The 27,323-nt window shown below is 47.3% G+C and overlaps 1 protein-coding gene across 2 annotated transcripts in view; it reads left to right on the top strand.

Annotated features, from left to right (window-relative positions):
* The first annotated feature begins 3,975 nt into the window (after positions 1–3,975).
* Positions 3,976–27,323, top strand: part of TIPE2 (TNF alpha induced protein 8 like 2) — a 44,840-nt gene continuing 21,492 nt past the window's right edge. The window contains exon 1 of one of the 2 annotated variants that reach the window (XM_086947430.1): positions 3,976–4,462. The gene's annotated coding sequence lies outside the window, so the exon portion shown is untranslated. Of the gene's footprint in view, positions 4,463–9,730; positions 9,756–27,323 lie in introns of those variants that run through there. The other variant, XM_086947431.1, reaches the window with a different exon arrangement.

The following is a 27,323-nucleotide window of genomic DNA, read 5'->3' as shown; positions in this document are numbered from 1 at the left end:
GCTCACTTGGCATATTAATACACCAACCATATTCTTTGATCGCATATAAGCACATGTAGTCACACATGAGTTTGAAAAGGGTATATTTGCTTAGGAATGAGTTTTCTTTCTTTTTGAACAAGATTGTAAATAGGCAGGAAGATGTATGTTGAGAAATGGTCATCCTTATTTTTGTTATACTCTGTTTAATTTTCACCTATCTATTTCTTCTCTTTTTCTGTCGTGGTTTCTATTATACTTTAGGCATGCAACTATTTGTTGTGCGATACCATATTTAATTCACACCATAGATCATGCAATAAGTTTGCATTAGTATCAAACAGCTAATTTTCACTCTTCACTAATGGCACCCGTAAACTATTACATGGATAAGTCCTTCGTCTATTGTTGCATAGCGAGCAACAAGTAAACAAACAATAAAGAAAGGACTTAAAAGTAAGGCTCATTCCGGTCGGCGTACTCAACTCAGGACACCGTATCCAACGAGACGCTTTCGCGTAAACGGTAATCTCGAAACTTTGAGCAAGTATTAGCGTGTACCACATCGTCTCTCTAAAAACTCGAGAGCAGGCTTCTGAATGCGTTTACCTTTTTATTTACAGCGGAACGCATAGAATGAAGTAGCGAGACCGAGATACTGCTAAAGAGGCTCGCAGGTAAAAATCCTATATGTAAACCTTGAGAGCTTGGAAACTAGATTTTTATAACGCACTAAACAATGCTCATTAGAATTCGCATTTCTTTAATCCATGCAGGATTTTCCGCTTACGTGCTTACAAGAATTTCCACAGGTGAGCAATTTGACACGCTTTTCTGAAAAATAACGTATAGCGTGGTTAATATGATTTAGTTTCGTCCTCTCCTTAACCATGAACACAACATTTCTTTTGCAGATATTTAATAATCAAAGAAGGCTCAGGTAAACCGACTTTTAATTTAAATAACCAGAGACACCCGCATTTTCTAAAACATAAGTGTTAATATGATATTTTCAACAAAAAAAATTCTTCAGATGATTCGTTGCCGTATAACAAAATCACCCAATCTAAGATTGGTCGTGTGATCCTACACTCGTGGTAAGAACCGTTAAGTTGCATAAGTCGTAGAAGCTTCATATTCCTCACAAGCATCAAGAGTAACTGAGTTTCTTTTTCTTTTTCTTTTCTCTTTCCTCTAAAACAGACCCCTGACGAAGGGGCCTCAGCCCTGAAATGCATTGGGTTTTTACTGCATTTACTATTTAGTATGATTTGCGTATACGATGATACAATGGAAATTTAATTTGTTTATTGTATATATAATATTGAATGACAACAATATGAACTTGTGATGCTTTACCTTTGATAATTTGATAAAATCAGACCTGAATGTACTATTGGAGAATTTGAATTCATTGTAGTGTGTGCTAGAGTCCTGGTGACCTTAGGTACCAGGCCATATACTTTATCATAATACAGTGAGCAGGCACTAATCTAGCGCAGTATACTTATCGCATAAACACTCAAAACATTGATTAAGCAGAGTGCAGTACCCGTACACATTCAATGCCCTAACCCTCGCCTCAAACGAATCCCTTCTATCCAAAATGCAGGTTGTCCAAAGCACTGCGGCCCACATGTGAAGGAAACCTGTGCACACACATAACCATCAAACATGTAATATGACAGTTTGCGAAATTAGAACAGAAAAGCAGTTGACGCTTGTTGATCTTGTTGTTTTAATGCGCCAACCGACACGTGTTTCATTGGAGTACAGTACACTCCAATTCTTCAGGGCTAGATCCTAATAGATACGAAAAAAATCAATCCCCCACAACTGGTGACAATTCCAACCCAGTAAGAGTATCTAAAGATTGTTGGGCGGGTGAGGAAGGACAGTCAAAGAGGAACGCTGTATCGGTGTAGTCGGTGAGTAAATTCCGGTATAGAGGTCTGGACAGACGTGGGTGTAACGTCAATGATGGATTAGATGTACAAATTGACTTAGGTAGTGTCACTCCAATTGTCCCAAATGGCTCCACAATGGCCTGTTGGTCTGTCCAGTCCCGAGTATGGCATCTTCCTTGTGGCGATGTGATTCATCGGTCTATGGCAATGCCCTAACCCTCGCCTCAAACGAATCCCTTCTATCCAAAATGCAGGTTGTCTAAAACACTGCGGCCCACATGATCAACATCTGGCCACCACGGACACCATCAGCCCCTACGCTTAGAGCCCTACATTGGCCGCCCATCCGAAAGAGAGCTCTGTTCAAACTGATCCTACAAATCTTCGTCAGGCTCAGGTCCAAAATATTTACAGGGTAGACTCAGTGTGTACCTCCCGAACAGAAATCTAAGATCTACGAATCAACTTCTTCGTCCACGCCTCATCATCACAGCTAAACATGGTGGCCCAGCCTTCTCTTACCCCAGCCCGTACCACTGGGACAGACTCCCCCTGTTCATCCGTGCATGTACCAGTATGACCGGTTTCAAGAATCATCTCAAGACCTGGCTGTTCTAATACTGCTTCTATTTGTTTCATCTACCTGTCGGTCACATCGCCACTATGTCGCTCTGGGGCCGAGTTGTGTGCTGTACCATATACCAAATAACATAACATAACTGCACGCTTATCTCTATAACATGAGTCAATTTTCTACCCATGGACAGGCCTATGTTAACGGCTCCCCGCAAACCAGTGGCGCAGAAAGGGTAACATGAGCCCTAATACAAGAACCAAAATTGGGCCTCTATCTCCCCCCCACACACACACCCATTAATTAGTAAAAACACACACTTGGTGTGCACTCAAGAAAATGGAAAAGTGATGGATGGAACGCTTTAACCAATCTGTAATTACGCAGGTTGCACGCCCGTCCATCGCTTTGCCCCCACCAAGCCACCTCAGGTTGGACCCAGCATTATTCAAATCAGTCTGGACCCTTCTGGAATGTGAACAGTCCAGCCCAAGCTGCCAGGTCAGGTCCTCCCTGAACCAGAACACAAGCAACCAAAGACCCGGTAACCCCTTAACAGGGCTCATCAGTCGGGTACAGCTTGCTTCCAGTGGCACAGTGAGCCCTCGCCGGGGTAAAACTGTCCCACTTTGGGTGTAGCAACAAATAGCTGCGGCCGGTGCAGGTAAGAGCGGTGGGGGTAAGAGCGGTGGGGCTCGGGGGAGTGGGGGTGAATTAGACAGACGAGGGAAAATAAATAAATAATTTGCCCTCGCCGAGAATAATTAAATAAATAATGATTTTTCCCTCGTAGTCTGTCGAAATACCCGGCCCACTGCTCTTACCTGCCCGGGCCGCGGCTAGCAACTCAGGGGCAGATTTCCTAGCCCCTTACGCCAGATTTGCGCCGCCGTTGGGTCACTTATGTGACGCAGTGCAAAGCCAGCGCCATGCTGCGGGGTATTTACAACGTGACGCATCTAGCGAAATGTGTCACGTTGTAAAGCCGTGCGCCGCATATGGACGTTCTTGCACAGGGTAGGGGGGCGTTCCGGCGCAGGGACGCCTCCGAAAAGTGGCTGAGTCTCAGTCACTTTTCAGGCCATGCAGCGTCAAAACCCTGCGCCTGCTTGAAACAGGCGTAACGATTGACGCAGCATGTTAGGCATAAGGGCACCCCCGAGCCTTGCTGGAGCTGCGTCGCGCTTGCGACGCAACTCCAGCAATGCGCCACCTTTCCGCGGGAGGATGCAACACGCATCTGCCCATCCGTGCGCCACGGTGCGCCGCATTGTAAATGCGGCTCATCAGGGGTTGCGCACGGGTGGGCAGATGCGTCCAACTCCCCTGGCGCATCCCTGCTGATTAGCAGAGATGCGCCAGAAGTAGTAAATCTGCCCCAAAGTATACAAAAAAGCGATGAAAAGAAACGTTGAATGAATCTCAGGCACTGGTGATCAATTCTGGCCGCACTCCAATCCATCCTGACTGATGTGCATATGGCTGCGTCACTGTCACACGAGGGACGATTTCAGTGTCTGAAAGAATACGAGTCGTGTGACCTTCGACACACCTGTGAGTCGAGCTGCCAAGACGCAATCAGTGCGCAGAGGCGCAAGGTAAAAGTATTCTTTCATTCACTCACCCAGCGGAAGTTTTTGGGCTGAACCCTGACCCGAATCACTCTTTTATGTGATTCAGCCGTCCCTCCCTCCCCCGGTCCCTGTGCGGTTGCAGATAAGGGAAGAGAGAGCCGAGACGGGAGCGTGGAGGAGCGCAGCGCTGCGGGTCAGCTGAGGAGGGCGTGGAGATGCGCTCACAGCTCCTCGAGGAAGTGCCGCACGGCTCTCGGCTCCGGCTGCTGCTCGCCCACACCTTCGGAGGCATCGGTCCCGGCCGCAGCCACCTCCCCGCGCCCGCAGTCTGAGCGACCAGAAGTCCTATAGCGCCTCGAGTCGGGGTGTCCGGGCGCTTCTCGGTTCATGTGTGGGGGTCTGGGAGAGACAGACAGACACACTCCGAGGTAAGAAACTTTCTTGAAAAGGAACTTTCGCACACAGCGCTATGTGCCATCGAGCCATATAGTGCCTACTCTCCCAGGTATCCAGGTGTGGTGCAGTAAATTCAGTGAGATTGGGGAGAGTGCGAGCTATGATCCGTCCTCGCCTTGGTGCGGCGCTGTAGAGGTTGCGGGGGCGAGCCAAGCAGTGAGTGGAGTCACATAGCGCCTAGATGCTCATATACTGACCAGTTAGGGGAACCGTGAGATCCGAGGTGATATAGAAGGGGGGGACAAGGAGAGGCGAGGTTATGAGTGGTTCCAGTGCAACTGTGCGGGCTGCGAGACTCAGGGGATGGGTGCTTATCTCTTCGTATAGCGCCTAGTGTATTCCACTACAGCCAGAGTGGCAATGATTTGGGTAGGAGGGGGATTATGAGTGCTAGTTAATTAACAGAGGGGGGGGGGGCTTATGCAGTGCTGACACCGAGCATGGGGACTTGCAGTTTAATCGCACAACTCGCGGGACCCTAGGCGCTACATTCTCGAAAGGGGAGGACATTAGAAGTAGTTACTTGCGTGGCTTTAGCGCTGTTTGGTTTCGAAGAAGGAACGTTTCCCCATACACAGAACAAGAGGAACAAGTGAAGTTTCTGGTGGGGGTACTCCGCCAGGATGGGGGTTATCTAGGCGCTTGTGCAGTACACGGAGATGAAAAGATACGGAGGAGGGCCGCAGGAAGCTACGCCAGGTAATGTGGATGAAGACTCGGACGGTTCCTGCCGACTACCGGTTGGTGGGGGGGGGGGGGGGGGGGGGGGGGGGCGAGGGAGACGAGCATTAAAGCGGTGCGGATGAGTGTGCCAACCCCCAAAACAAGACGAAGAGAAGCGAGCAACTGCAAACATTTAGCATACAGTACAGAGTAGCTTTTTTGGGGGTGGGGGGGGGGGCGCGGCACAGAGTTGTTCACAGTGCAGTGTACAGTGCGACATACAATGATGCACTGATTTCTGCAAGCTGACTTTCAGCACAATGTAGTTTGATGCATAGCGGCGTGACGTGAGTATACAGTGCAACACGCAGCGTGAAGTACACATCTGCACTAGTTAACATAGAATTCATAGGGTCGTTAACTGCGGTTGGATGTGCAGTGCGCAGTGCGCTGCAGTGTGTACTGGCACGCGGAACGATAAACAATTAGATGTATTATGCAATATTCAATGCGAACTGCTTTGTGCAGCCCGGTTACGTCGACGGGCTATAGCGTGCAGTGTCACATGCAGTGCTATACTCGGTATGACGTTTCGACCCTTTGGGGTGCGTAATGTATGCGTGTAATACGCAGTGCCATTTACAGTGCAGTGTGATAGAGAATACGCAGTGCGACAGCGTGATGGAGAACACTTACAGTACGTGGTACAGTGCAACGCGCGGCGTAGCGCACAGCCTACTGAGCGTCATTTACATTATACTAGAATGTTCATTTCGCAGTGCGAAATTGGATGTGCAGAGCGATAGATTAACAGCAGTGGAACATTCAAGTCTATGAAAAGTCCGCTATACCTAGGATATGATATGCAGCGTGAAATGCAGTTTCATGCAGTGAGACAATGCATTGCCATGTTGGCACGGCCATGTTGGCACGGCTATCACTAGTGCTCACGCTACCTCTACACAGTGCACCTCAGCCTATCATCACGTCAACCAGTGTGAAGACTTGTGTGGGCATTCCACTGCAACATGAAACGCGCGAAATCCGTCACCGTGGGAAATTTCGCTATGGGGCAGATTTACGCGAAGTTCCGCGGACACTGCCCCGAGTGGTTTGTCAAATCGAGGAAGTTTGGTGATCATTTTTGCGTTTCATTCTTTTTAGGGGGCTCGTTTCATGGTATACCATTGACACTCTTTTGTTGTCATCCCTGTTTCGCGAAACCGCAGCCATTTGGTGAAAGTGTTCCTCGAAACTGAAAATTTGTTCTCTTAGGCCTGGCAATGAGCAGATGCATGACTGGGTGGGTATACATACTTGCTTTTTTTTAGTCCTACACTGGATAGTAGGTGTCGTTGGTTCTTGTATTTGGCAGCCCTGGCAGTGGCCTGAAGTAGGGCGAGCAGCAGTGGCCTCCTGAGAAATATCTTGAGCCCTGTCACTTATTATGGCACAAATTAAGCACTGCTACAAGTGATTTTGCTTTCTAGCAACCACGTCACTGCTTCATTATTTACTGCTCTATTTTCACTTATGTTCATGGACACATCAATGTTTTGTGCTTCCGCGCCAGTGGCGCTTTCCGTTAATGTACTTGCACGCAAGCCACAACCTGTTGCATAACTTGCAGATTTCAACAAAAAACATATTTCTATCTCGGATGGCTCGAAAGTTACTTTAAAAAGTGCCACCTGTGGTGCAGGACAGTGGCAGAAAAGTTAACTGCTCACCTTTCAGTGGCTTATTGTCATATTCAGATGTTAAACTGGTGCTAACAAGGTGGCATTTTGATTAGACATTATTAATATGCCTTAAGATTACACACTTACTAAATAACTTTGCAGAAAAGTAAGTTGCATTTTGCCACATCATTTACCTTTTTCTTGCCTCATACTTCGCTCTACCAGGCGGCATGAGTTGGCCCTCCCCTTGTGGCAGACTTCTTATGTTCTCGTCTTTTCCATATGATTTAAAATATCTTTTTTTTTATTTCAGTAATTTTTTATTGAAAATAAAGAGCATATTTACATGGTACTGGGTGAAACACATGGGGAAAAGGAAGAATAGAAGAAAGCGCCGGGGGCTGGGGGGGGGTTGTCAAGCATTGTATACATTGGCTTAAATTAGTTTGGCTCTTGACAGTCCATTCTGCAGTTTGTTACATCTTCTTCTCTCCGTTCTTGCACGTTGCAGTTTCCCCCCTTGTCTCTTTGCAAACCAGTATGGTTATCTTTCCGCCCCCCTGGTGATGTGAGGAGATAGAAGATCAAAAGAAGAAAGGTGTCTGAGTAGAGAGAGACGTAGGCGCATTATGTTGTTTAAGTAGGGTGCATAGGTGCGTTTTGTAGTATTATCTGGTCTGAGTGTTTAGGGTGGCTTGTGAGAGGACAAATAGTTGTCTAGTGACAGCCATATCTCGCTCTTTTTCCCTGAGTCTCTTTGGCTGTTGGACGTTATGGTGTCTGCTCCCCTTAGGAAAATGACCCAGTTGAGCCAGGCTTTAAAGGTGGCCTTCGCTGTGTCCTTCCGTTTTCCCGCCGGGGAACTCTCTAGGTCTGCGCTAGAGTTTGCAACGCTCTATGCAATTGGTTACCTGTAACTGGAGCGACTTCTGGCACTAGTCTACTGAATTTACAATTCTGTAACCTTTTTCGTACACATGGCGATCGGGTTGGTCTTCTGTCTCTTCTCCATAAAATGTCACATAAATATTGTTGATCACTTTGTAAACAGAAATAATAAAACGTTTCGATCCTTTTTACATCAAGACCAAAACTGCTTTTGATTTTCGCTGACACACGTGCCTCCGACAGCGTAAACAAATCTTACTCTTTGAAAGATTCCAGCTAAAAAACTGAAATGAAAAAGAAATGAAAATTAAGTGTGCGTTATCAGGAGTACCCGTATTCGCGTGCCTAAATAAGTTGTGCGTTCCGTGTGGGTGTCTTCGAGCTGCTGAACGCCCCCGCCTATGTTCACCTGTGGTGTGTTTCGTGACGGTCATGGCTCTGCAGGTAGGTGCCCGAATTGGGTGGGGTAGGGGGGGGCGTCTGTGAGACAGTGAGTGAGAGAGTTCAAAGGGGCTGCGGTGTATATGTGAAAGGCGGTCTAAGTGCCGGGGCCCTGTCATGAATGCAGCAGTGTGTGTTGTGTGTTTTGCGTGGGGGCTGTAGTCTGCTGTAGGAGCGTCTCACACGAATGTGTGTGTTTTTTTTCTGTACCTTGTTCAGACAGCATTCAGTTATTGAAAAGGCGCTTCGACGCCTCGTCAGGGGTACTAAGCGCTATATAAATGCAATTACAATATAATACAATATACCTGATGTGAATTTGGTTCGGTTGTTCGTGGCAGCGGTGGTCGCTGCAGGGTCTTTCAATTATGTGTCTGACATGAATTTGGTTGTGTTGTGTATCATGTTTGTGGCTGCATGAGGACCCTGCACACGTGTCTGGCAGGAATATGCATGGTGTGCTTGTGTGTCCGGTCACAAGGCCCTGTGGTTGTATACCGACACAAATGCTATGTGTGCCGCAGGCTCCTGCACGTGTGTCTGACATGATTGTGTATTGTTGTGTGCAGAAGCAGCGTTTCCTGGATGTGGCGTGTGTTGGGCGGCCGCAGGCCCTGCCCTTCAGCGCATCCTGAGGCTGCACTGGACCCTGGTGGAAGGAGGGGACATGGGCCCACATGTATCCACGTGGGGCCTACAGATAGGCATAACTGGGCCTGGACCCTGGTGTCACTGCACCTGCTGCCCCGATGATAGTCACGCCCCCACCTGCACTTGCGTATCTGCCACTAATTTGTGGATGCGTTGGGTGTTTCAGCAGCTCCCTTCGCCGGAAGTCGCGTGCCTCGTGCGGCTGTGGTGCGTGACTGTGGGCGGCAACAGCCTCTACAATCGTGTGTGAGGTTTTGTAGTGACAGACCTATTTTCCGGAAGTCGCGTGCCTCGCGTGAGTGTCTCTGGGAGGGCCTACCCTGTGTGTGTGGATGCGCTGTGTGTAATGATGCCTTTAGTAACCGGAAGTCGCGTGAGTGCGACTGTGGTGCGTGACTGTGGGCAGCAGCAGCCTCTACAGTCGTGTGTGAGGATCTGTTGTGTGAAGTGACAGCTTTAATTACCGGATGTCGCGTGAGTGCGGCTGCGGTGCCTAGGCCCTGTGTGTGTGCAACAAGGGCTTCAGTAACCGGAAGTCGCGCGCCTGACGTGAATGCTGGTGCGTAGCAGGTCTCTGGAGCCCTCAGGCCCCTGCAGTGGTGGTGTGTCTGACGTGTGTGTGTGGATGCGTTGTGTGCTCAGCTTCCCTCCCCGGCCGCGGTGCGGGCCTCTGCCTCCGGGCCCCTCGTGTCGGGGCACGCGCTGGGCTTTCGAGAATGTCTCCCGGATTCCTTCGCGGCGGTGCCTGGTCTTGTCTGCGGTGCCTGACCCGGCAGACTCGAGAGCAGCCTTCGAGGCACGCTCCTCTGCCGAGCCGAGGCCCCCACCAGCCGGGAGAAGCCGCAGTGCCCCCTTTTCGTCACTGATGCCAATTTCAGTGAGTTACTGGGACATGTCCATCCACTGTAGGAAACGGCCCAACTTTCATACAGATTTTGAGGTATTATTATTTGCTTAGTTAAGAGGTCGTTGCCAGAAATGGATATTTTTTAATTTAATTGATTCATTGTCTCATGGGCTGGCTACCTCCGGATATGTGCCATAGGCAAAAACCTGTGTTGCGAAATGCGTCGTTGGCTTTCAGCTGAGTGGGTGTCACACACTACCTCTCACAGAGACTTAAAACCGGAAGCGTGCGGTTGGTGTCGTCACGCCCTTCCGATGGCAGCAACGTCACCTCACCCACATCCGGTGTTTCTGTCACAAACGGTCGGCATCTCTCTTCTAACTTCACTCCTCTGTCTTAAAGCGCCCTATCCATCGTCAAGGTACATAGCTGTGGGGTCAGGAATAGTAAAGGAAATCTATACGTAAATACATATATTTTCCTTGATAATATTGTTAGTCGATATTCTGGGCACAACGTTATTGCAGGTCCACAAAGAAACAAATATTTTCATACGCAAGCAACCTATGTAAAGAGAGTGAAAATACGGGCATGTCGCGGAGCACGCATGAAATGCGACTGCATGCTCTGTCGAGGTGGTTGGGAGGGAAAGGATAGGTGGCTTCAGCAGAGTTTAAACCTCCCAAGAACCTCTGAACTTCCAGACATAAGCAGGTGACAGCAGCACATCTGTGCCTCGTGAGGGGTTTGCCCAGACTTGGGTCCCGTGCTCGCTGTGCCACTGGATTCAATCTAGCCTGGCTGATGAGGGGTGATCAACCGAAACCGGTCCTAGGATGCTTGTTTCCGGTCCAGGGAGGACCTGGCTTGGCAGTTCAGGCTGAACTGTTCCCATGAGGAACAGGGTCAAGACTGATTTGCATATGGTTGGGTCTGAACTGGGGTGGCATTGTGAGCAAAAGAACGATGAATTGAATCCAGATCTCTTGACTGTTTGATTCATTTAGCATTCTGTCAATCATTTGTTTGCGTAATACACATCGTGCCGAGGTGCCAGCAGCGGTACCTCCATCCTCTCCATCGGCATTGGAGGTAAACGGAGGCCAGGGGATTCGTTGATCATCCTGCAGTATTTACAAAGGTACCACAGGTTGGTGGCCCCTCAGATGGGGGCGTGATACAGAGGCACCCAGAAGGTGCTGGCCATCACCTCTCAGCCAGCAAGCAGGTCAGTCACCACATCCCTCCCGCAGAGGTTACCACTGAATCGAGGTCATGACATTGTACAGAGGCATCTGCAGAGAGCTGTTCATCCCTTCAGTGGCTCTATTGAATCAAGGGCCTTTGGGCCCACTTTTAGATCCCTTTGTGGCACTTTGGTATTACAGAAGGGGCTGCAGATTCAAGTATTATGCCTTCTGTGAGATGGATTGCATCACCTATGAATGAGCCCTCATTTACATAGGGGCGTGGCTTCATGCAAATGTGGGAACCCCTTTCTACTGTGCACACACCATAATACAGATGCGGGCGCACAGGGAAGAAAGCTGTCAGGAGGCGCACCGATTGTGAGTTGCTTAGGAGTTGGTGCCCATTGTTAATGCGATCGGGCCACTTGGAGGTTGCCATGGACTACCAGGGACCACTCTCACTTATGGGTGCAGACTGACACATTGAATCCTATTGGGTGGGATCCCTCTTTTCCCTTCAGGGCAAGGTCTGCCGCCTGCAGCAAAAGGCGGACTGGTAACCTCAAACAACTGGTCCACTTTCCATTAACGCACTATATAAGGTGCAAGCCTGAGTTCACGTTTGGAGCAGCATATTTTAGTAATAGGTCATGCTCTCAAATCTATGCGAGGCAGGTAGGCCAGGTAAGGGTGTGCTAAGGCACAAACCGTGACCCTGTGCTCGAAATGTAATTCTATTCCAGGTAGCCTTCAGAGAAACAATCTTGGTTTTTTTCTTGCACCCCTCCACCCTTAGCAGGGATACCCCAAAGTATCCTGTTGCAGAGATACCTACAGAGTGGTTGTCCATTAATATTGCACCTTCAGCAGTCACACATGGTGCTGTGGCAGTGGCGTTGAGAGTAGCTGCATATGTGATACACAGAATACAGCCCCTAGTGCAGTGCTTTAAATAGGCCGGTACTGTCCGGTACTGACTACAGGGACTTTTTTTTCTGAGTGGGAGAGTACCGGCACTTCTCAAGAGAAATATAATACCTTTAATTAGAGAGTACCAGCACTTCTCGGAAACACGGAGGTACTCTGGTACAGACACTTTAATTTTTCTATTTCAACCACTGCCCTAGTGTGATGTTACTTAAGTGAGGACAGACAGCACCTGTGTGTCCATGCAGAACAGGGGTGTAACACAGGCTCCCAGGGTGCGGGGGGGCACATGCTCCAGGGGGCCCCCTTAGCACAGCACTCTGCCCGGAGAGGTCCTGATTGAGCCCGGAGGGGGCCCCTCCACGTACCTTGCAGGGAGGTCCCCTCAATTTTCGTTACGCCAGTGATGCAGAGAAGGCAGCTTTAAGTGTGGTATTTCAGTGGTGAAGCAGCTCTGTTACGTCACTGCATTGAGCACGACCTCTAGTGAGAAGTCACTGATCATAGGTTCATGTCATAACCTGCAGTGAAACTTTCTTCCATGCTGCAATGCAGCTTGCAGTGTGTTATCACTGCAATGAGGACATCTCTCAGTGCCACTGCAGTGAGGTCAGCTCCCACTGAAGGATAAGAGGAAAGAAACCGAATCAAATATAAGAGAACAGAAGACCAAACAGATGTGCCCAAGGTTCCCTCACACTTAACAGCGTCACCATCTCCTGCGTCACACACCTGTCACGCTGCTTTCAAGTTCCAAGGTGACGTGTCAGAATCTGTCAAAAAAAGGTACATCTGCGCCCAACATATGGCTGTCGTGTATAGTTACCAGCAGATCTAAGACGTGTTTATTGAGACTTCTCTGGGTGAGCACACCAGGGACACTGCGCCTGATTACAAAAAAAATGTGTTGTCCTCAGTGCAGGCACAAAGACTGACAGGTAACATCTGTGCAGAGAGAGCGCGTATGTGAAAATGAACAATTTCAAACCGCACCTCCATGAATCATAGGAGGTGGACCGGCCTCTTTTTAAAGGGTCCCCAATGCCCCCATCAGTAGGACTGCACTGACTTATGCCATCTCCAGTTGGCACATAGTTGGTGTATATCTATTACCTATGCACCTCCGTCTGGAATACGGTGCGGGCGCAAAGGCAAAGTGTTCCCTTGTGTGCAGGGCTAAAATGTAGGTAACATCCACTCATGTTGCAATATGTGGACCGGCACGAACTGTGTTACAGAAGTGCCCGCCAGACATCTATAATCCAGAAGCATCCCAGGAGCGCAAGAAGCGGGTGCAACCGCCCACTACAACCCAGGTGCACTTTTTGTAGCACGTCTCTGGTAATGAATCAGCTAATTTATGGTTGGTACAGTCGCTTGAGCTAGAAATAAGGTACATTCTTTCAATGGCATGTATGCAACATAGACCCCAACATGGAGTCGCCAAGCCTTTGAGAAACCATATTTGTGGCTAAAAAAGGTTGAACATATCCTTGCCCACAAATGTAAGTCATTGCCCCACTGCTTTATGTACATCAGACAGTGAGCATTTTAGAGTTTCATTTTGTGTGTTGTAAGGATCCACCTTACTTCACTTTATGCTGCCATCTCTGATCAGCATGCTGAGATACATGCAAGCAGACAGAAATGGTAAAAACACATGATGTAGAAAATACAGTGGTGCAGACAAAAGAGGAAACATAGTGTATCAATAGGTGTTATCATGGCTCATGATTTGTTTACTTCTTACAGGTGAGAGTAGAAACAGCCTCTGTGGCCCTTGGGGCCTTTTTTAGCATTAGATGTAATGACTTCCATGTACCTAGAGCATTGAAAAGACCTCCTCCGCCAATCCAAGAGGTACTGGCAAGTCCATTCTAAAGTTACCCCGGTTCTCAAGATGGCTGGGGCACCATCAGAGAACTCGTGCAATGCTTGCTGGCCCACCATGGCAGGGTGGTGTGGTTAGGTCCCTATGTTTTTAGGTTCAAGTTGCGCATCCACTTATCAGGGATTCCATCGCCGGTGGGTAATAGTATTCCTGTGACATCTCTGTGAAAGTGTCTAAGGTGGATCAGGTGGTTGCACAAAAGCACATCACAGTGGAGACCACTTAAGATGACTAAAGCATATTGAACAGTGGAAGCTCTATTTTAACAACATAAATATTTGATTCGGGATCAAAATATATAACAAGAAGCTCATCTACCTGTGCACCTGCATCAGACTAAAATGTGGTGCATCAGGAAAAGGCAGCATGTTCCTGCATTTGCACAGAAACTCACCCCCATGTAATGAAGTCAAACCCCCATGCCCCCTCTATGTTGCACCAGTGCAAAATATGCTTTTGCATCATAGAAGTCACCAGAATCCAAAGTGGAGGACCTGGAGAATGCTTCAAGGACCAGTAAGATGGGGTTGTTGGGGCTCCCGCTCAGTGGAGTGAGAAGGCAATGGGTTGATGTTGTGGACATTTACAAGACAGAGGTTTTCAATGGCAATGAAAAGTCACCCCTGAAAGGCACAGTGTGACCGGGCTCCCACCAAAGAACACCACGGAGGGGTCGGAAACTTTATTGCTTACTAGGGCTCTCCACAGCGGAGAGCAGCAAGACAACACAATACAACGACAGTTTTTGCAAAATCAATTTCCTATCTTATAGGTCTACGCAGTGCTAGGCATTTACAAAAACAAGACTTTCAAGTGTCTAAAACGGAAATAATAAAAATAAGAGGAATACAAACTTCTCTTTGGCACTCTGCCAAATTACAGGTATTCGTGAGGGTGCTACCAGGATTTTCACTCAACTCTAGGTATAGTTTCCTTTTTATTTAATTTCTACATCTGTTCAAAGACATTGTATGGTTTGAATCCACATTATAGGAGAATGAAACAAACATAATACTTGCATGGATAAGACACCCAATGTAAAGCAGTATTACTCTAGCAGTCGAGGACTGTAACAGATTCAATTAAATTACTTAGGGTGAATCATCAATGATGCACTTGATCCAAACAGCATGTCCAATACAAGTTTTATAAAAAAAAAATATATATACATGGCTTATTCTCTGTGCACTAGTTTCTTTAGTCAGTTTTTGGGGGTTGTGGTTGGGATGAGGCGCAAAGCGTTCTGATTTTCAACCGGTTGATTGACGCCCTTTCAGTGTGTTTGGGTGGAAGGTTGTTGGATTCAATATTCAATCAATAGATCAAACAAAGAGCTTTCTCCAAGTTACCTGGACACCAAAGGTCTCATCAGGATCAATCACATAATTAAAGTAAGTGACAGCAGAAAAACTTGCACCTAAGGCCACACACATGCTTGGAAAAGCTACTAGGTTTAAGTGTTAACTCCAGATAAAAGGCTTAAGGAAATCAATGTGAAAACCATCTTCTGTCCTTGGTAACAGGTGCCTACCCTTGAGGTTGGAGAATTCTTTAAGGCAAATTCTCACTTTGGGGTCTTTTCATTTTTAATGGCTCTCCTCCTCTTCACATACATCAACTGCAGCTAAAAGAACACAGGCAGGCTCTTAAAATCTTCCTTTCATCGCTAGTTGAGAAATGGCTGTATGTTTTGTAGCACGGGCCACCATTTAGAAACAGTAAAAACTGTGCCGTAGTCTTAGAAGGCCCAGTTGCTATAAGAATGGAACATCAGTAAAGGTGTACATACAAGAAGGACTCCCAAGAGAGTGTACAGAATGTAGGAGGAAACACCCTGAGCAGGAAACTGACAGAAGACCACAAATGGGAACTAACCCAAGTTTAGCTTAGTTCACTTTCTCAAAATGGAAAGCACCCATCGTAGATTTGTTCGCAATAAAAGGAAATGCAAGCTGTCACATGTGAGTCCAGACTCACTGAAATGGAATCTTTATCACATAAATCGAAAACCTGAAATGGGTGTCGACGACTAAAGAAACCGCGTTCTGCAGGAAATTATATATCAGAACAGCACCGTCTTGATTAGTTTTGCGAATAAATAAATCAATCGTTGCATGGACTGAACCTGCTCAGGCCATGCACAGAAGCGTATGTCAGTGGAGGGAAGAAAATTAGTTGAGAATCTCCACAGTACAAATTGGCGATCCCCAGATATCAGATATACCCTGGATACAAGAAGTCAGAGAGCTGAGAGAAGGCCAAATAATAATGGTTTATGGATCTAGTCAACTTTTGTTTATTACCAAAGCAAACATCTGCCGTCTCATAGTCACAGCAGATCATAGACCAGGAGCTCAGACACCACCAGCTATACCTGGCATCTTTGCAACCGATACCTTAGGGCCTGATTTATAATTTGCAGCATAAACGTCTGCCAAAGAGCGGTATGTGTACATATACTGTTACCCTATTTACAGTCCACAGACCACAGTACATTCTTAATAGGGCAGATGAAACATCTGTCGCTTTTAGACAGATGTCCCAGTTCTCCCAAACTCTAAACCAGTCTGATTGAGCATTACTGGCCGGGGATTGTTAGGATTTTACAGAAAAAGGGTTTTCACCAAGGATCATCGCAATCCTATATTTTCACATTGTGTTGCATGCAGGATCCTGGTGCTCGCGACTTTGTTTTTCTGTTAGCGGAGAACATCTATTAGCTAAATCGCGATATCTTCTGTATCTGAGATCTGTCCCGAATATTAAACGTTTCTTAGAGTCTGGAGTAGGGAGTGCCTTTAAGTTAGTAGGCCTACTCCTTCTTGGTGGCTCCCCATTGTGCTTCTAAACTGGTTTGGCCATCCTTGATTGTGATGATTTCGGGTTGTGTCGTGTTCACTTTGATCCTTCTCGTTGATGTTTCCTGGGTTTGGCTGTGGTCCAGCTAGAACCGGATGGATTGGTTCTCATCAGTAAGAATCAATTGAGCGCCTCTAGAGTGAGTCGTACTCAGTCCTGGCCGGGTTACAAGTCCCTCGTCCCAGGTGAGCCGGTAAGGATTACGGTCACCTGTGTCAGCTGCAGCCCAAGGTGATGAGTCAGCTGCAATGTCATACCAGTCTGATTTAATCTCAGATAGGCGTGTCGTCCTCTACCTCAGACCTGCGTGGCAACCGCGACCTCAGATATGTGCGGTCTGTGACCTCAGGCATGGGTGCTAGCTACAACCTCAGCCAGGGTTCTCAACGTGAGCTTAAGCAGGAATGTGAACTGTGACCTCCGGCCAAGAGTCAGCAGTGACATCAGGCAGGAGTGTCAATGGTGACCTCGGGCAGGCGTGTCGATGGTGACATGGAGCAAGAGTCTCTGGTGACCTCAGGCAGGCGTGTCAATGTTGCCGTGAGGAAAGAGTCACAAGGTTGACCTTGGGCAGGCAGGTCCAGGGTGACCTTAGGCACTGGTGTCAGCAGTGACCTCAGGTAAATGCGTCAAGTGTGGCTTGATGCAGGCTCCTCAGGCTTTTAGGTGTATTTTAGATATGTTTGTCAGTTAAGCTAAATTGTGATTTTAAAAAACTGTAAAAAAAAAACGTGATTCATCGCAGTTCTTAATTAATATGTTAAAATTATGATTCGCTCAGGTTTCGGAGGACTCATAAGACCTCGAGGTTGGGGTGGAAAGTCGCCATCAACCCCAGCGGAGGTAAATAGGATAGGAAATAACGGCTATTGTAAAAAAATGTAAATGTTCCAACAATGGGCAAATTCGCAGAAACAGTTCAAGTGGTTGTTTTTTTTTTTTTTCTGGAGTTCTATAAAGCACAAACTTGACCCGAAGGTATCCTAGAGCTTTACATGAGCCCCAGTTGTGTTACAGACGTGACTCTGAGCAGGTGAATGCTTCTCCAAGACATGAAAATTGGCCTGGCCGAAGTGGCCAAAAGGTGTGAACCAAAGATGTGTGTGGTCGGGAATCATAGCATATTCTGCAGGGGCATGGGATGTGAGTTCATTAGGCACCGCCTTATTAATTTGAAGGCACCAGGCTACTAGTCGGAGGACAGTGTTCATCTCACGGAGTGGCTGTTTATATGTTCCTCCTAAATATTGCGTGAGCTCTCAAGATTGTGGTTAGCAAGAGTGGGTGGGGCTGCGTCGGCAAACGGACATGCGCAGCACTAGCCAGGTAGTGCTTGCGACAGCCGTTTGCCGACGGAAGGGGTTATAGGACGTTGGGGATGTTGTAAAGGGAGGAGCAGTCAAAGGTCAAGAAATCACAGGCAGCGTGGCGGGGTCAACACCATATTACTCTGAAGGGCAGCCGATAGGCCAGTGGAGGGTAAGGATTTGCCATTAAGTTAGTCCTTGGGATGCCTCACGGCAGGGACACTGAGGCGCAACAAGGAAGCGAGTGGCAGAGCAGAGACAGCACTTGCGCCCAGGCACGGCCGGAGAAGAACTATTATGCGACACATCAGTAGCAAGGGAAGCCCAATGAGCACACAACACAACGAGCTGTCACAATGATGCAAAATTATGATTTGATGGAATAGTACTTCCCAAAGGAACCCTAGCTATGACCGTGGAGGTTTATGGTGGTCAGTAATGCAAGAACTATGGCAGGTTATTGCCCAATTAATTTTGTGATGCTTTATGTCCATTAAGTCATGTTAGATAATGCTAATAAACTGTACTACCACCCAGAAGTCATGTGACCCGTTTGTTTCGGCATTGGAGGTGACAGGGTAGTAGTTGACAAAAGTGCTGTAACCCTGGGGTACAACGGGTAGCTCGACTGAGGCAGGTTGACAAGCAGCCAGGGATGCGCAGCTGGACCCTAAGAAGGCCATGGCTAACAGGCACCAAGAGCACAGCAGTGAGGCAGGCAGCCGGAGGCATGGGCTAGGGAGAGGCGGGTCCTGATCTCACTCCCCCTCCCCCCTATCAACTTGGTGCTATTGCTACTAGGCGCGTTCAGGAAATCCTGCATGTGTACAATTGGTTGGGTCCAGCATGAACGGGCCAATTGGAAGCATTGGGGCGGACCCCCCCAATCCAAAGGGAACAGCGAGCGACGTCTGTTTTGCAGTTCACCCTTGTTGTCCCACCGCCTACACCACCAAGCCAGGCGGGTGTCGCAGCCACCTGGGTGGAGTTAGCACCATTTAATCTGCACCAGTAGACTCTGAAGGGTGGCTGGTAGGCCGGTGGAGGATAAGAAATTGCCAGAAGGGTAGTTCTTGGGATGCCTCATGGCAGGGACACCGAGGGGCAACAACGGAGCCAAAGAGAGAGTGGCAGAGCAGATATCGCACTTGCAGCCTGGGCACAGCCGGAGAAGGCCTTGTGGGCCACACATCGATTATAACGGAAGCCTAGATCTGCAGCACACAACACAATGAGCTGTCACAATGATGACTTCTGGCTTGAGGGTATAGTCCTTTCCAAAGGAACACCGAGCTACGATTGCTGATGTTTATGGTGGTCAGTAGGGCAAGAACTATGACAGAATAATGACCAATTAATATTGTGATGCCTTATGTCCACGGTTCAATCATGTTCCATAATGCTAATAAACTGCCGCCTTTTACCACCAATCAAAAGTCATGTGACCCGTTCTGTTACAGAAATGGAGGAAAAGGTGTAGTGGTTGGCAAAAGGGACAAAAGCCTGGTGAGACTTGGGTAGCCCATCTCGGGGCAGGTTACACATATCCTCAGAATACCTTTAAGTTGGGATTGTTGCGCTATGCAAACACTGTGTACCATAAAAGATTTCACCACCGCTACCAACGTTTGGACTGCTAAAAGTCTGCCCAACACCGCTTCAAGCCTTACGCTCCTTCGAAGACACCAGCTTCATAACTCTTAGAGTGGCGTAAGATGCTTTCGCCACACCACTTTCTGTCGAATCGCTCACTCACTGTGACAAGGCAAAGCTCTGAGTAAATCCGGTTCGGAGGTCACGCAAAAGTCAGACGTAGCAATTCGTCAACACCAAGTTGCAAATTCCACAAAACGTATGTCTTCGCCACATTAGATTACAGATTGATGTTGCAGACACTTAATTTAGCAGCGAGGATCACAAAGATTAATATTAGCGGAACAAGAAAGAGGGTGTTTTCTGTGCCCATTTGTGGAATTGCGAAACCCTCCTTTGACATCGGTTTCAATCAAGAAACATTGATTTACCTGCTTCTTCACATACTAGCAATAATTCAAGGAATCTGCTATATTTTCAAGGAGGATACACAGACCTGAATGCTTATTAATGTAGATCTGTCCAGGGTCTGGTTTATTATAGTCAAGTCTATGCAAAGTCGCATGCTTGCATAATCCACCCATTGACTGGTGGCAAATGTTACTGAATCAGTCCAATGCCTGGAAAGTCCTGCCAAACCTGGTCTAACGCCTGGGTCTAGTCTTAAGCAATGAGGCCTAGCTCGTGGGTCAAGTAATGAGGAATCTAGCTGTCGCTGAAGGAAATATATACAGTATCAGGAATATGTCTAAGGCCTGGTTTTACTGAAGCTATGAGGATGAATTTCCTACAGAATCAGTCCTATATTCGAAACACGCTTTCCCAGATTCCGGTCTTTATTACTCTGAAACTCTTGCAGAATCAGGCCTACATTACAATGACCCTCCCACAGAATCAGGCCTTTGCTTGGCTGAATCTCTCACTGAATCAGACCTATTTTGGGCTCAGTTTCTCACAGAATCACACTTATTTTGGCCAGATGTGGTTAAAGCTTAAGGCCGATGTCAGGAAGAAGTTCTTACAGCACATGGCATATGTCCACCTCTTGCGCTGCAAGATAGGAGGATCAGTCCCCTTCCTAAACCTTTTTAGGTCAAAGTCTACCAGGCTGGTTTTCTAAAGGCACCTTGGGGATATTCAGAAAGCTTCCCTGGAAATGTATTCTACTCATTGCTTACCATTGGCTTAGCGGTTTGTACCTCACATTTTCTGGCTATGTGCTGGCTTTATTTGTTTTAGGCTGTCCATGTTAAATTTGTCTCTCCCAAAGAGCAAAGCCTTTTCATGCTACCTCTCCTTGTATTCTTACACAAGTGCTCCCTTCTGTAAACAGGCCTGTAAATCTTGTTCTGATCTTGTCACATTCAAAGACAGAGGTCAAATGTCAGGCTCAGTGTTCTGAGGGAGCTTGGTGTTTACATTCTTTCTCTGAATTCAAAGTGAGAGGATTTATGTGACAATCTTGCTGTATACTAGGGATAGGAAATGTTTTTCTTTCTAGTATACCAAATTTATATGAACTGCGCAAGTATTTCAGAATATATCAGAATTAGGAAAGCACAAATGAAGCACACTTTTGCTAATGTGTTGGAAAAAAATACTTGAATACGATCAAAACAAATCAGCACACTAGGTGATGCCATTTCCACAAATTTTCATTTGTGCACTGTATAGTTTTATTGGTAAAATATGTGCAAATGTAATGGTCATTTCAATTGCAAATGTGTTGTCTGTAATGGCAGTGAGCTACCACGCCATGCGTACTCCACTCTACACCTCTACACTGTAATCTGCACCACACCACTGCACTCTGCACTACTCTACTCTGCATCTCTATACTCTGCACCACTCTACTGTACGCCAATGCACTCTACGCCACTCTACACTATTGCATTCCCCACTGCACTCTACACCACTTCAGTCTAGGCCACTCCACTCTACTCTGCACAACTCCACTGCACTATACTCTGTTTAAGTCCACTGTACGCCACTGCGCTGTAAACCAATCCACTTTATGCCACTCTCATTTATTCTGCACCACTGCACTCTATGCCACTGCACTCTAGACCACTTTACTCTATGCCACTTCACTTTACTCTGAAACAATCTACTTGACTTGCACTCTAGCCCGCACCACTCCACTCTACGCCACTTCACTCTTCTGCTGTGAAACAATCTACAACACTGACCTTTACGACACTGATCCCTGCATCCCTTCACTTTATGCCATTCCATTGCACTCTACGCCACTTTACTGTGCGCCACTGCACTCTGCTATGCAACAGTCCATTCTATGCGACTGCATTGTACGGTGCTGCACTTTATGCCACTGCACTCAGCAATACTATGCCAATGCACTCTACAACACTGCACTCTATGCCACTGTATTATACTCTACACCATTGTACTCCACACCACTGTAATCTACAACACTCTACATCTCTCAACTTTACTCTGCACTACTGCATTCTATGCCAATGCACTCTACTTTGCATCACTCCACTCACTGTCACTACACTCTCTACAACTATTTACTTTGTACCACTCTACGCCATTGCACTCTATCCCACCCTACTCTGCACCACTTCACTCTTCTCTACTACACTCTACTATGCAACACTCTAATCTATGACGCTGCATTGTACACGACTGAATTATATGCCACTGCATCCTACACCACTGCACTCTATGCCACTATACTCTGCAAAACTCTACATCTATGCATTCTACACCAGCCCACTCTACTGTACATCACTCCATTGCACGCCACTCTACTCTGTATGCCACTCCAATGAGACTCTATGCCACCCTGACTCTATGACACTCTACTCCTCACCATTCCACTCTACGAGACCCCGCACCACTCTCTTCCACCCCATTAACTTTTAGCCATGCTGAACCGCACCCATGCTGGTGCACAACATGGCTAAAACACAATGCCAAAGCCAAAAGCTCTCGCATAGGCGTGACCTATTGGCTTTGCCAATGCTTGTCCTACTCCTTGCTGTGTTAGTTCAGCCAACAGGCTGTCCTCTTCGAGAGGTCAGTGGTTCTAGGGCAGTCCCTCGCCCCTCGGGCTCTGGCGGGCCCCGCCGTCTTTAGCACTCCCCAGCCCCATCTGTGCAAACAGCGCTCCTTCTGCGTGACTCACTCAGGCTTCTAAACATTTATTCTGGAAAAACAAAACTACGCGTTTACACGTCGGATCCCGGCAAATAAATCGGTTCGTTTTGCGTCTGCCTGTCGGCGCTTGGATTACTGGCCACACGTAAACGCTCGGCCTTGTCAGTAAGTGGATGGCGAGGAATTGTTTGCACAAGCTTCAGCGCTACTTCGAGCAGGAATGTTATGTGATTCATTTCAGAGCACCCTGGGTCTGGCACGAGGCAGCTTTAGTTATCTCGCCAACCTCATGTTTTCCTGAAAGTTCAGATAACATTGTAAACATATAGACCTATATGGAGTGGATTTAGGTCTGGTGTCTTCATCCTTTCCTTTTCCAGGTGTCATGCACATGTTTCTGCCTCCTGCAGCACGGGGAAATGGTTCAGTCCACTTCAGAGACTTACCCTATTGTACTCCAAGTGAGGACATTTTGACTGGTCACAGGTGCACATCCGCCGAAAAAGGAGCGCTCTTCAGTGCTAGAGCTGGTCCCCTGGCTGCTGGATCATTCGTTTATTTTTTATAGATGATTTATTCGTTTGGCAGTTTTTTTTTAGTATATTGCATACGCTTCGAAAAATAGAAATATATATATTCCGAGTGAGCGAGGGCCACAAAAACTGGTCCATGGCGCGATGGAACGCATAAGGCGGCTATTTGGAGCCATGGATGATTGTGAAATTCCTGGTGACACTGCGTAAACTCAAACAGCCAATGAGTGTCCTGGCCATGAGCAGCGCACCATATCAACGTCAAGTGCTGACCTGGGGGCGTTGGTGACACTGTTCATGGATAGGGAAATTCACCATGTGGCATTAACCCCAAAATTTACAACGAACAGCAAACTGGGCATTGAGGGACCCAAGGAGCTGGTGTGGCCCATGTAACACTTTGCCCCATTAGATCATGGTGCGGTTGGGTTGTGAGCCGGGCCACTGGAATTGTGTGGCAAGGAAGCACCAAATTATGTGACAGGGTTCACTAAATTATGTAGCGAGAAAACGCAAGCTATACAGCACATTTTTTTTTTATATAGATTTCCTTCATTGTTTTGTAATTTTTACTCAAGATACTACTGCCAGGACAAAGATGTCAGCTCAATATAGCAGTTTAACAACAAAAAACTAAAATCAGCAGCTGAAAGATGACCAGTTAACCTTTGCAAAGGAACTTCCACTGCACACGAACACATCGCCATATTATTAGTAAGTAACTTTTGATCTGTTTGAGCTAGAAACAATTTTCTGGAGTTAAAACCTGGAGATTATGCAGCAAATGATTATGTGGCAAATCCTTAATTATATGAAAAAAGCTGCAGCTATAGAACCGCATAATTCCAGAGGCCCTGCTATGAGTGAAGTGAGATTGAAGCAGAGATTAGCCAGGGTTATTGATGTCTCAATGAACATCTCACAGGTAGGAGGGAAGAAAAATGGTGGGAAGGGTCAGGATTGGCTCCAGCTAGTTACCCATACTGAAAGGAAGGAACCATTTATGGATTATGGAAAAGAGGGGGGGGGGGACATCATGGGGAGGGTAATTACAAACCTCTTTTTCAACTCGTGTTGTGCCTTTTTGGCCTACAGCAGTTTAAGTCTTGCCAACTGCAAGTTTTAGTTGGAGACTTATTTTGAACAATACAATAAAATATCCAGAGTGGGCTTTGGGCAGGCCCCCGCTCCCGATTGAATGACCGTCTTATCTGTCGGATGCCTTGCTCTTGATGCAATGGTTTTCCTTTGTATTAGTGTGTTTGCCCAGCGGCTGGAATGCTGCTGCATTACCATCCTTTCGATTTGATAAGCTGTGTACGTCCACGCCTGACATGCGCAAACTGCTATCTCACTTTACTTTTGTCACTCTATTGAAGCACAGTCTGTCTCCCTCCCCCCCTCTCTCCCAAGCAGCTCTGTTTCTGCTATTTGGAACCACATTTCCACCCCTTTGTATATTGGTCCCACACCCCTGAAGTTCAGGGCCTATGCTTCATTGTTTTAAAAAAAATTCTATTAATTTTGGGTCTGGCATTAACCAAGAACTTTTGATTTTACTAAAATAATATGTACAGTAGACATTTAGGGCAGTAGTTCTTAACTTTTCGACTTCTGTGGACCCGCACTGAATCATTACTGGAATCCAGAGACCGAGGGGCACTTTGGAATTTCATTATGTGGGGCAAACAAGCATTGGCAGGGCAAATAGCTATCCCTCGTTACACAAGGCAAGGACTGTTGGCTTTCCCAATGCTTCTTTTAATCAGATGTTTCACACCAATGTTATTTTGTAAGTGAGATAATATTTGAATAGCCTTCCTGGAAAATAAATAGCAGCACACCCACAGTGAAAAAACAGGCACCTCCTAAGAGGATAAAAGGAGTGGCACCTTGTGTGTGCCCATATCACCCAAACGAGTCTAGCGCTCTGCCGGCGAGCAATATCAGAACTTGTAGAGCATCTTTTATAGGACTTGTGACGTGAAATACCTGAATGTTGGTGATGATAACATGAGGAGCAGCGTGACACGCGGCTCCAGCTCCAGAGACGGTTACAGCTGCAGTCAATGTGTGTGTCTGCAGTGTTTGGGTGCGCACAGGTCTGTCCCTCCTTTCACCCTGGTGGCACGAGAGAATAGGCGGGCCTGGCGGAGCGCCGCCTGATGACACCTCTTTATGAGACAATGTCTTGTAAACAAGAGGCCTCAATTATGAGCCGCTCCACTATAATTTGCCAAGTACCTCGCAGGTGACACACGCAATCTGGCCTTTGTGTTGGGCGAGCTTGTTTTCATCGCAGACAGGCTCGGTGGCAGCTGAAACCAGGATGCTCGGCGGCATTTAAAAAAGACAATGAGGTGAGCTCGAGTTTCGCTTCTCCTGAGCCTTCCTCCTCGGCTCCTCAAGCAACTCTCAGCCCCAACCAGCCACCCACAGTTCTTAACTGTTGGGCACGCCGGAAGGCGCGCCTCCTGTGAGTGTCAGAAACAGTGTAGGCGGATAGGCGGCTCAGATTACAAATAATACGCCCGGGCGAAATTCCACAACACACTTGTAATTTCGTGAAATTCCGGCTATGTGTAATTACGCCATTGCTCCACATCGCGGAATTACGCTTTATTGGTGGTAACATTCTAGGGCAGGGAAGCAGGACCAATCACAACAACCACAAAGCAAGTGGCTCTCGTTTACGGAATTTGTGTTTTTAGCGATATTTTTTTTAACCAATTGCATGCTGATGACGGCCCCCAGCCGCCATGCACTACGGCGCTCGTGTGCTGATGACGGCTGGGGGCCGTCATAAACCCACCCACTTGCGATTTTGCTGCACAGGAGCAGAATCGCGGCCGCATGGAAGGGGATAAAGAGCAAAATGCATCCTTGAGTGCAAAATGGAAAGCATTTTACGCCAATTTTGCGCAGCCCTACAAAATACTATGTGGACTAACTAGCTGTGAATCTGGATCGTCAGCAGGACTGGTGCGGAGTCAGTGCAGCCATTACCCGAAATGCAACCCCCCCCCCCCCCCCCCCCCAGTTTCCAGCACTGTCAGAACGTCACAGGCGCCAGCCTGTCCCATATTTTGGTACTTGTATTTGTGCTTGCCACTAGGTGTGAACTGGTAGACACGAGAGGTGGAACAAAGAAGGAGAAATAGTTCTTTATTTACAGAGTGGTGAGGCAGGACAGTGCAAATTTACCAACACACAAAACACAGAATAAAGCCTGCTGGAGTCGATACTGATTGGTTGATTGAGAAAGCTTGTATAGCGCACACTTTGAGTCTTAGCACATCTAGGCACTCATCTTATGTTGGTGGTACTTGATTGGAGAGAACGGTGTACAAACAACACAGTTTTGGTGGCTGCTTTGAACCTGTTGGTGGAGGGCTGTGGCCAGGGGGCTGATGGGGCTTTATTCTATGCATAAAGTCCAGGGCAAGTGACCATCTGCCACCCCAGTGGTTAATTTGTAAACAAATAAGTGCTGGGGCTCTCGTCAGGATTGCACCAGCCCATTTCTCCAGTTAGCGTCCCCTAAAACAGAACCAACTACTTATCATGAAAAATGGGGCACAGATGTGGCATAATGGTCAGAGCTGCCGACTCAGGAGCCGGGAAACCAGGTTCGAGTCTCTGTGTCGGCTTAACATCCTGTGATTCTGGATGAATGTGTCCTTACCTGGTGCTCATGAAAAGTGCCGTTGTTGATGATTAAGTGCCGTGCAGAGCATCGGAAACCACCGGCTGATATTAAGCCGGTGCTGAAGGTCCGTAGGGAGACAGTCTGACGCATCCACAGCACGTAAAGTTCTCCTGAATAGTGGGTCTTAGAGTACAATTTTATGAGCCCAGAAAGGTTTCCAGAGTATAGAAGGGATATCCGCGAATTAGATGGAATTCCACTAATGAGATATTAGTGTCCTCAGGCCATGGTTAGCGCACGCTTTTTGGAATTCAACGTTCGTGCGATAGGGTGATCCCAAAAACCATTCAAACATGACATTTAGTAAGTACAAGCCTTGAGGTCTATGGTGCTTGATACAGAGTTATTGCGGGCGCTCGGTCTGCCACACGATTGAACTAATTTCTCCTTTGGCGTTGGGTTCAAGGATGGCATCTCAGTGGGTTTGAGCCCAAGCTACAGCAGTGCTACACAGACAGTGCAAAAATCCATCACACAAGTGAATTGAGATTCCTTCCTTCCCACAAAATATTCATGTTCCGTGGATAAA

This window comes from Lissotriton vulgaris, chromosome 12 (genome assembly GCF_964263255.1).
Source record: "Lissotriton vulgaris chromosome 12, aLisVul1.2, whole genome shotgun sequence".
NCBI lineage: Eukaryota > Metazoa > Chordata > Amphibia > Caudata > Salamandridae > Lissotriton > Lissotriton vulgaris.
Note: the sequence above shows the minus strand (reverse complement) of the source record. Positions and strands in the feature narration are given on the sequence as shown.